Below are 14,416 nucleotides of genomic sequence, written 5' to 3'. Positions count from 1 at the left end.
CGTCGATGCACTTATTGATGAAGCCAATGACTGAGGTGGTATATTCCTCAATGTCATTGGATGAATCCTGGAACATATTCCAGTCTGTGTTAGCAAAACAGTCATGTAGTGTAGCATCCGCGTCATCTGACCACTTTCGTATTGAGCGAGTCACTGGTATTTCCTGCTTTAGTTTTTGCTTGTAAGCAGGAATCAAGAGGATAGAATTATGGTAGATTTGCCAAATGGAGAGGGGGGGCTTTTATGAATCTCTGTGTGTGGAGTAAAGGTGGTCTAGAGGTTTTTGGTTGCACATGTGACAAGCTGGTAAAACTGTTGTCAAACTGATTTAAGTCTGCCTGCATTAAAGTCCCCGGCCACTAGGAGCGTCGCTTCTGGATGAGCATTTTCTTGTTCGCTTATGGTCTTATAGAGTTGTTTGAGTGTGGTCTTAGTGCCAGCATCAATCTGTGGTGGTAAATAGACAACTAAGAATAATATGAGAACTCTCTTGGTAGATAGTGTGGTCTACAGCTTATCATAAGGTACTCTACCTCAGGCGAGCAATATCTTGAGACTTCTTTAATATTAGACAGCTGTTATTGACAAATAGACACACACCCCCACCCCTCGTCTTAGCAGACGTAGCTTGTCCTCTGTTCTGCCGGGGCATGGAAAATCCCACCAGCTTTATATTATCCGTGTCCACGACTCGGTGAAACATAGGATATTACAGTTTTTAGTTGTAGGACCACACAGACTTGCCACCGCCATTTCACGCATATTTAATTTTATAGACACAAACAGATCCCACCTTATTTTGTTTGGTCTACATTTGGAAAGTTGACCAACAAATTAGCTGTTTCCATCAGGCATGTCGTGACATTTTTTATCCGACATGTACTTTACTCACATAAAAAGGTTGGATGCAAACCTGGTTATGGACTGTATTTTAGTGGTCCAAAGGCTGTATTATGCTAAGTCGTCTGCCATTTCAAAACTTGTTCCATGGTAACATCAGATTGCCCTTCCCAGTTGTTGTCCACACTACTCAGATTGCTGCTGGAGATCAGTACCAGACCAGCATGCTCTCACACACACAAAATGGGAAGTGTGTCACTTTGGAAGGGTGGAGAGGGGATTTTTTACTCTCCCTCTCTATCTCTGACTCACTGGAACCATTCCCAGCTCTGGGTAATGGCTGCTTTACAAGAGAAAAGGAATAAGCCAGTCATCTTCCCTCCCAACGTAAACTAACACACCCTGCATGGAGAGCACGGCTAACTCAAAGAGCCCTATGCAGATGGCCCTGTTACTGTACAACCATAAAACTATACCACACACCAGTGAGGAAAGGGTGCTATACATTCAATTGAGGGCACAACTTACAGCATATGCCGTAAATCAGTGACATGAGAAATGTAAGACACAGGTTTGGGAGGAATAAGATGGGAGGGGAGTTTGGAAAAGATGAAGACCAAATAATGGCAGGAGTTGAGATCAAAGGGAAAGAGGGAGAGAAGAAGAAGGAGAAAGGTGTGTGAGAGGCGGAGGTGTAGTGTTTCAGCTCCTGGGCCGGGCGCTTGCCGTTTCAGCTGTGCCGAAATGATGGCCAGCCCCTGCTCTCGCAACACTGTAACCCCGTCAGCACAGCGGCATAGCTGGTGCTTGGTCTCACTCGCTCTTTTTCTCTTTCAGTCTCAAAGTTGGGATTATTATAGTTTTCTACAGTTGTGGAAGTCTCTTCTCCTCCCTCTTCCTTTCTACTTTTGTCTCTCTCCTGGATGGTTTTGAACTCTCGTAACAATGACAGACCTTCCCACTGTACTTGAAGTTTTCACATTGTCCAATGGATTCAGCTGCATTTTCCAAAGAACACAGGTTGGTTTTCCCAAAGACCTCATCCAATACTCTGATTAAATACAGTTCACTGGTGGTCGCTGAACCTGATCCAAAGTCCTGTCCCCTTACATTAAATCTAACATTACCTGAACACACTGGTTCAGGTTAGTTATGAACCATGTTTGTTAGGGAGCCGCTGTGAGGAAAGGGGACAAGACCATCACCATAATTACTCTGCATTGAGGGAAGATGGCCTCTTTCTGGTTCCTCTAAAAAGCTCCTCCATTTGTGCACAACTCAATAGATTTTCTAAATACTGTTCTCATTACCTCGTTTCTTTGACATATTTTCTGTAGAAAATGACAGAAAAGGCTTGCCTGATTTGAACTGAATGAACACAAAATGTAATTACATTGACACCAGTCAAGGTCACGCTGGCCCCAGTGTGGTGTAGTGTAACACTTAGTAGTGTGTAGTGTGTTCCAAATCCTTGCTCATCTCAAACTCAATTGTTAATGATAATTTTGCATATATGTACAGCTAAGTTGCATTTAGCCTACGTAGGTTGTGATGTCTTGATCCCACCGCCCCTTGATCCCACCAAAGACCCCCACAAAAGCCCATTTGGTTGGCTTTATGCAAGATTACCCTTTCTATTCGCAAAGAGTATATTAAGAGGAGAGAAATTCGACTTAATCTGGATAAAGCCTCTGGCAAAACAACTGAGTGATAGAGAAGAACAATGAAAACAAAAGAATATGGACACCGTCATGGAACGGAATGAGGGAGTTTTAATATACTCCTACAGATTTCATAATCCCAGATAAAAATACATGTTACGTGCATTCATCATTTTGATTTATTCATCTGTTTCTACCTACTAGCCAAAAGGAGGTCAACCCAGATTTCAATGTTTTGCTCCAAAGCTACATATTTCAAGAAATGTCTTTAGAGGCGGATTGGATAAATGTAGTGCTCTGAGCAGACTATTTTTTAGAGAAAAGCAACAACTGGGTGTAAGGATTTACCATTCATTTTTTTTTTCTCTTCAGCTATATTTTTATGAAACAGATCCTCATGGACTGATCACTCTAAGCTATAACCTGATGCATGATTGACATACATATAGAAACATGGTACGCAAACCAATCACAAGACAATAGTATCTGATGATAAACCAACTTTTGAAGAACTGTTGAGATGGGTAATTTCAGTGAATTTAGCTGCCCTTACAAGAACCACGGAAGATCTCTTCATCTTTAGGAGTCCATCTAATAAATGTGAGATGTTAACATGCTAACTAATGCTGTTACTGCAATAAGGATCAAGTGTGATCATTTAGAGCTGAGACATACATAACATTTTTAAAAACATGCTATTTTAGCTATGGTAGACTAATGGCTCCAGTGAGAATTGATGAATGCTACAGTATAACAAATTAATAGGGAATCATTGATATGCTTTTATGACCGGCAGTTCAATGGAACGCTAATCGCTATACCATTTATGGCTTTAAGTCTATGGTTGAATTCTAAGCAGAGATTTGGAACCTAACTTCCCCTTCAAGACGCGAGCAGCTGTTATTTTTGTTGTAAGCTGACACCGGTGGTCGCACAAAAGCAACCACCTCGTTTCAGGGAACTAGTTTTTCAGTGACACCAGTCAGTTCTCATAGTTGTTCAGTTCAGAGAACGGATGTAACAGATTCAAATGCTCATGAGATTACTCTTTGGTGTGTTGGAGCTGTTTGATACATTGCGTCCTTGTACCCAATTAACTAGTGCAAAGTTCTACATGCTCGGGTCGAAGGTGTTTGAACCTCCGCTAGAGAGCAAGCAGCCGGTTCAAGTTTTTTTTAAAGGTCAAGTAATTCTAAATAATATGAGAGGTTTTCAGCTGTTTCTCACTGCTATTCAGGTTATTTCATAACATTCAATCACCTCTGCTTATTCAAAATGACCAAGAAAGGTTGGTGGGAATCAAATCTGAAGGGTAGTAAAAGATGCAAAATGAGAGCCTCAAATAGGCTACCTACAATCGTGTTGAGAATATGTCAATCCTCTCTACTTCACCTTTAGATTGGGGATATGCCAAGAACCACCCTATGGTAATTAGAATAAGACCATCAGACCGTTACCAGAATTTTGACTTCGACACAGATACCAGGTTTAGAATCACAAAACTCGATACCAAAATGATACATCAAAAAAATAAGGTGTTATTAGCCAAAGTCACAGAATGGCACTTGATCCGGACCTTTTGAGTTCAATATCATTACATTAGATTATTTTTACTTTGTTTACCACATAATAGTAATAATTTATTTGAATGATAAATCTCTAGTCTATTGATAAACTAGGTAAATCAAGATGTAGCCTAGGCCTATTCACAATACAGGCGAATCATATTCAATAGGAGTGTGGGTATGAGTTGAATTATTGAGCTTGTTTGGCTGATTTCTTGGGGTTACAGAATAAAAACAATATGTCCACCTTCCATTTGGAACTTATAAATCACTGATCTGGCTTTCAAGTCTGTCTATGAAAATGCAATTTTTGTTAGATTTAACTAGAACCACACATAATACACATTCATTATTAATGACTAACTTCTTGTAACATGCATTATAGAAAAGTATCACAGGTCTCATAAACAATCTCTCAAGCACAAGCCCAGGTGCTAGTAAGTTAGTGATGGGGTGGATACAAATCTATAGTTACATATCGGGATATTATTTGACACTATATTGTATCGTTTTGACAATATAGCAATATAATTTTGCACTAGTTGGCTGTACCTGCACCAAAACACATGTATTTTCACGTCATAGCTCGTTCTCCATCTTATTTTTAAATAGGAAGCTAATTTGCTTCAAGCACTTTTATTCATATAACTGATCAAAACAATATGTTTGGAACATCAAATCGCAATAAAATCACAGCATTAAATAGTAAAAATATTCAATTGTGAGTCACAATACATATCGTATCGCCGCCTAAGTATTGTGATAAAATCGTAAGGTCCCTGGCAATTCCCAGCCCTATATATAGTGAGTAGCCATCTAATCTTTATACTTTAAGTTTAGCCAACTTGGATCTATTTTCTAGCTAACAAGGTAGAACAGTTGAAATGTTATGAACACACCCTTCTGTCTGTCTCCAATTGTTTGGACAGCATGCTAGCCCGTCCACTTTGTTCAGAAGATGAAATCAAGTGACCTAACTTATTTCTCAGAATGAGAATGAGTTGCCAATTCCTTATATAAATTATGCTTTTTATGGTTATTGCACATTTATAAAACACAGACTAGACAGCTGGCATAACAGTCATTGGTTAAAATGTTGCTAGCAGTATCTGTTACCACAATGCTGCACGTGACAAACTGAGCATATATTTTCAGAGAGGAAGAAGTGATATCTCATCTTTGTTGTTGTGAGTGGCAGGGGCTTAGGTATGTGAGTAAAAGGTGCACAGAAGGAGCAGAGAAGGCAAGGCCAAAAGGACAACATGAGAACAAGCGGACAAATCAAAATAAAAACTTGATTCTTGCAATATAGGCATTTGAAATATTGCGCTAAAACCTAAATTAGAAATAATCTAAGCCCAGAGTCCCAGCCCGAAATGATCAACAACATTTGAATAGAAGAAGCAATCTCTTCTTCTATAAAAAAGTGTGCTGTCTCTGTAGTTAAGACCCATGACACACACACACACACACACACACACACACACACACACACACACACACACACACACACACACACACACACACACACACACACACACACACACTTCAAGGCTCCAGCAAAGACAATATTGGCTGGGAGAGACACGAAGTGAATTAATCAAGTTTTTGGCGAAAATCTGCATTATGGTTGCATATTACCAAAAACAAGGTACTAGGTAAATGAATTGATGTTAGCTTCAACTGTAAGCCGGCAAGGGAAGATAGTCTCCAAAACTGGAAGCTACTGATACCATCTTCTTGCATTGTAAAGTGTTCTCACCTGTAATGGACATTGTTTTGTGAACAGTTTCTAATTGTGTATACTTCTGTGCAGCATAAGTGGTGATGCAGCCCAGACTACCAGTGAGAACAGTGGTTCCGCAGGACAGGCTAAAGCTAGCACATGCACGGTGCTCTCGTGCTATAAGGGGACATCGGCTGCGTTGATAGACTTAATGCTCTCTCAATCAGTAGACAACGGGAGACACATTTGACAGAAGTACCGAAAGCAACAAATTCTAGTACTGAACTGTTTCATGTTCTATTACCGAAAACATACTTTAGTTTCAGCATACTTTGCAAAACAAGTTACCACTGATTGGTAGAGAATCTCAGGCTCCAGCATGATCACCATCAACCTGCTCCACTCCATTGTCCAAACCACTCATCCCTAAGCGGGCACTTCAGATCTCCACCTCTCCCAGAGCATCCTAACTCCTCCACTGGCCCACTCCATCCCCCTCTTTCCTTCAGGGACCGTAGGGCCTAGTTGACCTCCCCTGCCCTCTGGACTGGAGCCCTTACTCTCTCCGCTGTGCCTCTCTGCACATAACCTTAATTGATGTTTAACCCCTGAATCAGCTGCTAATGATGGCTCAATTAACAGCTTGCTGGAGGAGAGATTAGTCCTGGGTAAGTAAAGAATGTTCTGCCCTATAGCCAAGGAGAAGCAGAGCTCACTAGGCTTTAATCCTTGGAAGGATGGTTGGGAGACAAAGGTTGCCAGGACTGCTTCCCACATTACACCTCTGTAGGTCTTTGCCCTGTGTGGAGATCCTCTGGCTGCAATTTCAGGATGAAGCATTGAGGGGAGGCCATTTTGAAATTACATGGAAAGAAAGGGGATGGAGGTGAAGCTTGCCAGTATACTTCACACTTTAAGCGACTGTTGGTCTTAGCCATGATGAACAGCACTGTTGGCTTGTGGCTCCATTAAGCGAAGAGAGTGACATTTCTTTCCCTTATAGTGTGCTGGAGTAAAGTGAGGCCCTGTGATGATTGAATCACAGCCATAATGGCAGAAGGTAGGACCCTGCTGTGCAGCGTGGTCCTTCTGTAGCTCAGTTGGTAGAGCATGGCGCTTGTAACGCCAGGGTAGTGGGTTCGATTCCCGGGACCACCCATACGTAGAATGTATGCACACATGACTGTAAGTCGCTTTGGATAAAAGCGTCTGCTAAATGGCATATATTATTATTATTATATTATTCCTGCTCTCCACACACAATGTGGGCAAAGCTGCCCTGGAATAAAGGAACACAAAAGAGGCCATGAAACGATCACGGCGAAAGCACACACTCCTTATGTGACACTTGATATAACTAAAATGCTCTCATTCTTTCCAAAGCTGTTGGTTTGTTACAGGTGGAACAATTTGTTGGGGGGGGGGGGTGACAATAAGCAGAGGCTATAGTTATCTGACCTGACTGAAGTGAAGATAAGATGTCTTCCATCGCAATAGAGCGAGATAACATGAGGTCAGCTGTACGCCGGTGTATGGGGGTTCAGACAGACATTTAACTTGAACTATCCAGGCATTATTTCAGCCTAGGGTTAGGCAGTGATTAAATCACATCAATATATGTGTCAGGCAAGGGGTCGCCAGTACACCATTGATTGTCCCAGAGATTAGTGCTTAATTGAAATTACACTGTAATTGGAGGAGAGAAGGCTTTGACCAATAGAATGTTCTGGGCAGCAGATTTAGGCTATGCTGATCACTTGCTCTTTAGTCTAATCTATAGATTGCTAGACCACCACTTCTATCCCTTCTTAAGTATCCTTACTCTCTCTGTATCTCTGTCATTCCCTCCCTTCCTACACAGAAGCTCACGCCAAAACAAATATTTTACAAACACACACGTACCACACATAAAAATACAGTAATTGTATGGGCACATACTCAAACACTTACATGAAAACATATTCAGTCATTATTCCATACAGACTGCCACATGTGAGATGTCTGAAGAGCACAATAGCTGACCATCTGTGTTTGCAATTCAGCAGGACGCTGCAGCATGAGAGGATGATTGTTATTCCTTGGAGACTGAGTTAACAAGAGGAATCTTCTTTTTTTGACTGGAGCCACCATGTGGCATGGCTATTCTGAGGGCGCCATATAAACATTATGTTTTTACTTGTGTAATTACAGTGCTATTACATAGGTATAAGACCAACTTAATCTAAAGTGTTACCCATTTGCCTTAATATAACTTAAATTAGATTTTTGAGTTGCCCGTTATTAAATAGTAAGAGACTTCTCTGGCAGAGGCTAGTAGGATGCCCCCTTGCTTGCAGTCACGCTTCTCAAGCACACAAAAGGCTTTTACTTTGCTGAGCCTAAAAGTTATTTGTCGCTAAAGCCTTTCACTGTTTGAGGAGAAAGTACACTAGTCTACTTGCACTCAATCTGCCAGTTTATGCCGTGTGTAGCCTAGCAGCAGGTAGCTTAGTGGTTAGACCGTTGGAGTAGTAACCGAAAGGTTGCTAGATCGAATACTCGAGCTGACAATGGGAAAATCTGTCGTTCTGCCCCTGAACAAGGCAGTTAACACATTGTTCCTAGGCAGTCATTGAAAATAATAATTTGTTCTTAACTGACTTGCCTAGTTTAAATAAATGTCAAATAAATAAAATAAATAAAAGTGTGTGTGCATGTTGAGAAAGAAAGAGTGTGCAAATCATCCAATTGCAATACCCAAACACTTTAAACTATTTCATGACATCCTCCTGTGGCACATGTGGGAATGATGGTGGGAGCCTCTAATGATGTCAAAATTGAGGCCAGCACAGGAGACTCATGAGGGCCAGTGTCTTCCAGAAAGACAAGAATAGATAAGGTAGGGGAGCTGTGAGGGGGAGGAGTGTTAAGCTCCCATTAGCTCTGACATCTTGACAATGTCAGAGACAGCAGAGTTATTTTGTATTGTTTGGAATACCCAGTCCATGGCACTAGTCCTGACCCATAGCATCTCAACGATGAAAACAGATTAGCCTTTATCTGGGTGAAAAGTATAATTTACCTTTTCTTATTTGTTTTTGATCATGTTCCCTGTCTTACCTGTAAGTACCCCTCAGCGGGAAACACAGGGGCATGTCCTTACGGGGACAGCTCATTGTCCTGTAATCTCCTACTCGGTCTCTGACTGCTCTGAGGCTTGCCAGGGCTGGTGAGAACCACTATCTGGACTGTGTCCCTGAGGACCCTGTCTCTGCCATGTGACACCCTGACATGAATCACAACGTGCACTATACCTGCCTGCATAGCTGAAACACGTCAGTTTATGCCCCTCATTTGTGGGGGGAGGGCAAATACATTCATACATTTAATCCCACAAGTGAGACACTGAACTGTCACATATTGAGGTTTAGGCAGTGCATTAATTCAAATCACTAGACTTCCTATGTTACTGTAAAAACAACATGCCAAGGTAATGGAAAAACTGACAGAATATAATTTCTCCCTCAAAGAATATTGGGAAAGAATTCTTAATACAACACGCTTGTTATACTTTAGGTTTGGTCTACACATCCTATCTCCAACACTTTCACGCGCAAAAGGGATTCCGGATTTTAGAATAAATCAATAGTTTGTTGACACTTTTCCCTTGAGAAAACAGCAATTATACCACAGGCAACCATTTTTGCGCCGTTAAATTCATATACAGTCAGGTCAAAAATGTTTAGGCAATGTTTACCATTTGATGGATGCAAAACATTAACGTTGGCTTACATGCGCATTCCGTTGACACCAAAGGTTCCTTAAATTACTTTTTTTCTGACACATTGATGCTCTCTTTGCGCTATGCTGTACTGTAACTCTCTTGCCGATGGAGAAAGATTCCATCGAATTGCGTGTTTGCCATGAAGGAACAACCAACAATAGCCTCTCAATCGGAATAAAGTGTGCAGTAAACTATTCATTCTACTCATTTAAGTGAAATCAATTCATATACATTAAGAGTAATCGTGTCAAAACCTCGGTGACACTTTCCATAAATCGTTCTGACAGCTCCTGGTGAACGGTCACCACGGCTGTTGCGCTCATGAAGGAAGAGAATCCCAGCATCCATACAATCAACAATTATTGGCGTTTATTAACTGTGCTAGTATCATACAATTGAGGCGACATAAAGTAATCCCTAGTTTGCAAGTAATACAAACCAGCAAGCAAACTCTCCATGTAGTCTACCCTTGACACTCAAAACAAAGCACGAGACAGCACGCGACCACCACACCGAAATATGGTTGCTTAGAGTTGCCCTCAGTTCAATGACATCAGAAAGTGGCCATTCGAAAGCAACATGTTGTTAAATATAAGTTATTCAAAGTAAACAGTTGCCTAATGTTACTGACCAAACACATTCACTAGCAGGTAGCTAACCTGGGTAACGTTAGCGAGCTTGTGAAGAGTGACTTACCCTGTAGAACTGTATCCACATCTGTCTGGTGAAACTGGAGATTCAAAAATATATGACTATGTATTTAAAATGTTGATTGAGGAATAAAAATTATGTAAACAGGCTGTCTACCGACGTCAGTAGATATTTTTTTAAATCATTCCTCTTGAAGTACAAGGTAACTATTTAGTTCTGTCAAACGATACAATGTAGCTGCTGCTGCCCAATCTATCATGATTGGCACTGCTTCATGATTGACACTAGCCGGACCAATAGGCAAGATATTTTCGTGTTGTTTAACCAATCACTGGAGACGTCACAGGATTTGACTCGTCAACGTGAAGTTAGTAGAAGGTGAACCGTGAAGTAGGAAGGACTAATGGTGAGATCATGTGTGAGTGTATCCCTCCGCCACTTCTGTTTTACTGTAAGAATTAACGTTTCTATTTGAATCATGATATCCATTGTCAATATTGTCTTACTTCTCTAATTTACGCACAGTGTTTGAAACAATGCAGTGTGCCATTTCAATTGTGACGCCAGTGATTTCTTATGTGTTTGCCTTGTAGCATAATAGCAAAATAAATGTTATCTTTCCTCTTGTAAGGCTATTGAATATGGCCAATAATCTGACTTTATAAGTGTCTGTTTTCCCCCAATACATTTATCTTGCATTTAGTCTTATTATTTGGCTATATGCTGTTGGACAAAAGTGCATCCATAAGCTCTATAGTAGTATAGTAGTATATAGGTACAGCATAACCTACGGAAAGTAACATACAAATCCTGTACAATGGGTATCACCCATTGAGGTAGAATTGGAAACTTCGATTTCTGCAGACTTGAAGGGTAGGTTACGCACTGAGCGAAAAGCAGAGCAGCGTTTCAATGATGAACTACTTTATCTCATGACTGCGGAAGAAAATGGTGTTTACAGTGAGGAAAGGTGTGATGCTGGTCTGCATAGAAATGAAAATGTACGGATGTAATGTGAAGCGCATGACACGCTTGAATGTTCATTTGCTCATAATCATCTGTAAAGTTTTAAGGCTACTTCACCAGTATAAACACGTAATGTTATTTATTCCAGACTAATGAAAATATTAATACAGTATTTCTATCTTATTTAGTTTCATATTACAGTCTGTCGCACATAGCCTACGTCACCACCTAGTCTGTAGCCTATGAAGCAGATGGTAAGGGCTGTCAAATGTAAAGTCACAGGACATGGTTTCACAGAAATATGAAATTATATTGTATCTGGAAGTAGCCTACAGTATCAGTATCTTCATAATTGAAACAAATGTGTCCGTTTATTATTAGACAGACTGATTTACAATGATTTCGCTATACCCGCAATAACATAAGATTTGATTTGATTTGAAGACAAAAAATAATAATAAAACGTTTAATGGGCCTACTTCAATCTTTCCCACATTTTGCATTTTATCAAACTGTAGATGAGGTTCCTCTTATTAGATCAAATGTGCCTTTTTTTGCCTGTTGTAATATTTCCAGTCACATTTGGGGTCTCTTCTTAACTTCCCATTTCTCTCTCTCTCTCTCTCTCTCTCTCTCTCTCTCTCTCTCTCTCTCTCTCTCTCTCTCTCTCTCTCTCTCACACACACACACACACACACACACACACACACACACACACACACACACACACACACACACACACACACACACACACACACACACACACACACACACACACACACACACACACACACACACACACACACACACACACACACACACACACCAGTAATGTGTCATATTTCATTCTGTGCTGCCACAGTCGATGCAGAGCAGCATACGGAAACACCCAGCCAGGGAGACTCGGCAAATGGACCATTTACTTGCCTGACACTTTACAGTTTTTCTCAATTGCTAAAACACAATTTCTGAAGCCTTGCTCCATTTCCTGAAAACATTAAACACAAAACCTCATCTTCAAGCACTATTTACATAACCTCTGACTCCTCTTGCAAAAGGAAACATTCGCCTCAAAACAGTTTTACTTGTGTTCAAAATCAAACACTGCTCTCAAATCATAAACAAAGTGATCAACATGATATACACTCTCAAGCAGTCAGTAAACAATACACCGAAAAATAGAAAGCACATTGTTCGAAACATACAATTCTCAGGGAGAAGTACATTTTTAATCTAAAAAAGTATTCATATTTTTCCGTCTTTGTCTTTTGATGAACGAAAATATGTTCTATCATAGTCGCTCAAAATTGATCATAAATTACTACTCTGCTTTGCTCTTTGCAATTTTGTTTTTTGTTCTTCCTCCTCCTTGTACCCCTTTGTCTGTGATACTCTAATTCTTGTTCTTTCTTGATATGAACCTGCAACCAGTCAAAATCTATTGAGCAGTCAGTACTGTTAATAAATAGAAAGCACAATGTTCAGGGCCATACAATTTGTCCATTGTACAGTATACAGCCTACAATGCACTGTACTACAGTATCCATTCTCAGACTTTCTCCTTCCCACCTTCAACAACTTGTTTGCTCTCTGAACTGGCTTATATTGGTTGTGTCACATCATTTGAAACAGGTTAAATCAATTTTGAGTGGTTGTGTTCAATCAATGACATATGTTCTCTATTTGCATTTGATTGTTGCCACTTGTGTTTGCCAGTATGGATGACATGTGCATTAGAGTGCAGAAAGTGATTTGAGAATGTGAATGTGTTTAGAGTTTTGCTGAAAAGTCTAAATGAGATCTGAAAATTGTGTTTTACCATGTGAAATGGTTTAAGGTATTGACAACAGACTGCAGAATTAGCTAAATGAGTCCAGGCAACTGAGAACTTTGTTCAGCCAATAGGTTATAGTGTTTTAGCAATAGAGAAAAACTGTAATCGGTGTATCCCTAAATGTACATTGAACTTTTTGTGATCAATCAACGAGCAGCCAGAGAAACAGAAAGAGAGATAATTGGGGGGTAATCAAGCAACAGTAGTAGTAGAGGGGAGGAATAGGCTGTAGGTAGAGAGATTACACTGTGTTTTATGCTTTGTGTAAGGAGCTTACGTAGTGTGGTTTTGCAGAGGAGAATTAATGCAAACAGATGGACACCCTGTTGGCCTCTCACACTGGCCTGTTCCTAGACGTTCAACCAGTTGGACTTGGAACCAGTTAGACCCTAATTTCACATGACTGGGAATACAGATATGCATCTGTTGGTCACAGATACCTTAAAAAAGGTAGGGGCATTGATCAGAAAATCAGTCAGTATCTGGTATGACCACCATTTGCCTCATGCAATATGACACATCTCCTTCAGAGTTGATTGGGCTGTAGACTGTGCCTGTGGAATGTTGTCCCACTCCTCTTCTCTCTGTGAAGTTGATGGATATTGCCGGGTGACTGGAACACGCTGTTGTACACTTCGATCCAGAGCATCCCAAACATACTCAATGGGTGACATGTCTGGTGAGTATGCAGGCCATGGAAGAACTGGGACATTTTCAGCTTCCAGGAATTGTGTACAGATCCTTGTGACATGGGGCCGTGCATTATCATTCTGAAACATGAGGTGATGGTGGTGGATGAATGGCACGACAATGGGCCTCAAGACCTGGTCACAGTATCTCTGTGCATTCAAAATGCCATAAAAATTCAATTGTGTTCCTTGTCCGTAGCTTATACCTGCCAATACATTAACCCCACTGCAACCATTGGGCACTCTGTTCACAGCGTTGACATCAGCAAACTGCTTGCCCACATGACACCATACACACTGTCTGCCATCTGCCCAGTACAGTTGAAACCAGGATTCATCCGTGAAGAGCACACTTCTCCAGCGTGCCCGTGGCCATCGAATGTGAGCATTTGCCCGCTGAAGTCGGTTACGTAGCCGAACTGCAGTCAGGTCAAGACCCCGGTGAGGACGACGAGCATGCAGATGAGTTTCCCTGAGATGGTTTCTGACAGTTTGTAAAGAACTTATTCGGTTGTGCAAACCCACAGGCGTGGTTACACGTGGTCTGCAGTTGTGAGGGCAGTTGGATGTATTACCAAATTCTTCAAAATGATGTTGGAGGCAGCTTATTGTAGATGCATTAACATTACATTATTTGGCAACAGCTGTGGTGGACATTCCTGCATTCAGCATGCCAATTGCACGCTTCCTCAAAACTTGAGACATCTGTGGCATTGTCTTG

The 14,416-nt window shown here is 40.9% G+C and overlaps 1 protein-coding gene across 11 annotated transcripts in view; it reads right to left on the bottom strand.

Moving 5' to 3' along the window:
- Window positions 1-10,463, bottom strand: part of mef2d (myocyte enhancer factor 2d) — a 78,977-nt gene extending 68,514 nt beyond the window's left edge. For all 11 annotated transcript variants that reach the window (XM_046314067.1, XM_046314075.1, XM_046314076.1 and 8 more), the window contains exon 1: window positions 10,252-10,463. The gene's annotated coding sequence lies outside the window, so the exon portion shown is untranslated. The remainder of the gene's footprint in view (window positions 1-10,251) is intronic.
- Between the last annotated feature and the right edge of the window lie 3,953 nt (window positions 10,464-14,416).

The sequence above is a fragment of the Oncorhynchus gorbuscha genome, linkage group LG19 (genome assembly GCF_021184085.1).
Source record: "Oncorhynchus gorbuscha isolate QuinsamMale2020 ecotype Even-year linkage group LG19, OgorEven_v1.0, whole genome shotgun sequence".
Classification (NCBI taxonomy): domain Eukaryota; kingdom Metazoa; phylum Chordata; class Actinopteri; order Salmoniformes; family Salmonidae; genus Oncorhynchus; species Oncorhynchus gorbuscha.
The sequence above is the reverse complement of the archived record's forward strand: the minus strand, read 5'-3'. Positions and strand labels throughout refer to the sequence as shown.